At 44.7% G+C, this 2,255-nt stretch overlaps 1 pseudogene; it reads right to left on the reverse strand.

Moving 5' to 3' along the window:
- Positions 1–886: 886 nt before the first annotated feature.
- Positions 887–1,764, reverse strand: LOC101405733 (small ribosomal subunit protein uS2 pseudogene; annotated as a pseudogene).
- Positions 1,765–2,255: the final 491 nt, after the last annotated feature.

Below are 2,255 nucleotides of genomic sequence, written 5' to 3' on the forward strand. Positions count from 1 at the left end.
CCTAGGGGCCACATTGGTGGGACAACGGCTGTCTTAGTAGTATCTAGTGTGGACAGATTACTAAAGTCTAAGGCACACCCAATGCCTTGGTGCCACAGAAGCCCCCAAACAATGTCATTAACTCAGAGAGGAATGGGAGGGGTAAAACCTTGAGAACCCCGGTTAACGCCTCAAAAACGTTCCAGGGTAAGGCTTAAAATAGAGATTAAGCTGAGTTATAGAATTTTTCAAAAGTTTCTTGTACACCTGACTTTGTGGGCTGATACTCCTATCATCAGAGAGGTGTCTAGGATAGCTTTGGCTTACCAATGTGAATCTTGATGCTACTAATAACCAGCTGTGTGATCTCAGGAAAGTTACTTTGTGTCTCAAGGCTCAGTTTCTTCATCCATTAAAGGGGATCAATAGTAATACTTCCCAGAATGTTGCTGTATTAAGTGAGACAATGTTGGTCAAGGACCTGGAACAGTGCTTGACTCCTAATAAGCAAGCACTTGAACTGTAACTCTTGGTACCAACGATGCTGATACCTTGTGCTCATTGCCTCATAGAGAATTTGGTGAAATTGTAATTGGTGAACTTTTCTAGGATCAATATTGAAGACATTGATTCTCTTGTCCCTTAAGACGTGTTTCCCTTCTGGCTTCTCTCACTCTCATATAAAGACCTTTCTAGAGTCTTTCCTATCAGTCTTCCAGACATCTTCAGACTCACTTGAGTCTTAGGTTTAACATAGATTAGGACCAACCTAGGGTCTTTACTACAAATGCCAATGAATTTGGGCTTCAATCTATAGGCTAGAAGAAATCAGATTTTTTTTTAGAAAGTGTTTATTTTCTGTCAATCTTATTTCCATTTTATGTTTAAGAGTCTGTGGAAGAACAGCTTAAGACCGTTCAGTGGTTGTTCCCACCCACTCAGTGGCCCGAGCAGTGGGAACTGCAGACCAGTCTTCAGCGGCAGCTGAGTACTCCAGTCTTCAGTAGGGAACTGTGAATAAGCACGGAGGACACCTGCACACCTTCAGACCAGTCTGCGACCTTGAGCTGAGAAGCAGTAAACTTGGGAGCTGGAGCACTCCATTGACCCTGAAACTCTTCCTTGGTGAAGGCCTTTTCAGCAGTGGCCTGCGCTTCCATTTCAATCTCTTCAGGATTCTGTAGAAGTAGAGATCAGGCATGACCTTCCATGGGTCACCATCACAAAAGATGGTAGCGTGCACGCGCAGAACTTCCCAGGCCAGCATCCACCACGTCGGACCCACTGAATGAGCTCTCTTGTTGCTGCACAGGATGGCAACGTCCACAGAGTGTAGACGAGAGTCTGTGTTACACAGAGCCATGGTAGGCAGGTTCACATAAGAGCCTCTGTGAGATGCTGGTGGTCAGCCATGGGGTCAGTAACCACTGGAAGTCTTGGCTCTCGACAGGCTGCCTGGATCTGGTTAGTGAAGTTTCCATGAGTGAAGTGGCCAGCAATAGGAGTGGCTCCAGTGGCAGCAAACTTCAGCACAGCCTGCTGGCCAGTATTCTTGGCGGATGGGACACTGACATCAGCTGGGTTTTCAATGGGCAACAATGACATGAGTGCCAGCAGAAGCTTCTCCCAGGTTCTCTTCAGATTTATGAGGTAATGCCATCACTTTTCCTTTTGTAGAAGTACCTTTCCATTTGGAAGTCAAGGTTGGGGTTACTAGAGGGTTCCTGCTGTGAGGAATTTGAGGATATCTTCATCTTTCATCTGCAGGTCGGGGGCTCTGGACATTGTGAAATTTTCCCTTTAAGTCACAACAGGAACTCAGAAGAACGGACACCTCTCTGGGTAGCTCAGAAAGGCCAGAAAATCTCATTAAAACTTAATGAAGACACTTCTATGAGGGGCTAAGTTCTGTGGTCCATGTGTGTGGTCTTTTGGAGCTCCAATTTGATTCAAGGCCAGAAGTTAGAATATTCACAGAAATGGAAGAATAGATGTCTCTTATACTGAAAACTTTAGATACTACTTCTCTCAGCTGGATTCTGAGTTGTTGCAACTTCTTATTCCTGAAATTTTGTGTTTAGATTTCTACTCAAACTCTTAATACAGCTCACAGATCTTCAGCTGGAACGTTAGTTTTGCCTGGCAATTCTGGATTTCCCTAGTTATCCTTCTCTTCTCCATTATCTATGACTATTCAAACCACCTATCCTGCGGCAGCCTCTCTCACTCTCAATAGATGGTCTTGTTTGCTGCTTACTCTAGATTCTTCCCTCTGG

The sequence above is a fragment of the Ceratotherium simum genome, chromosome 19 (assembly GCF_057802395.1).
Source record: "Ceratotherium simum simum isolate JZ-2026a chromosome 19, ASM5780239v1, whole genome shotgun sequence".
Taxonomy (NCBI): Eukaryota; Metazoa; Chordata; class Mammalia; order Perissodactyla; family Rhinocerotidae; genus Ceratotherium; species Ceratotherium simum.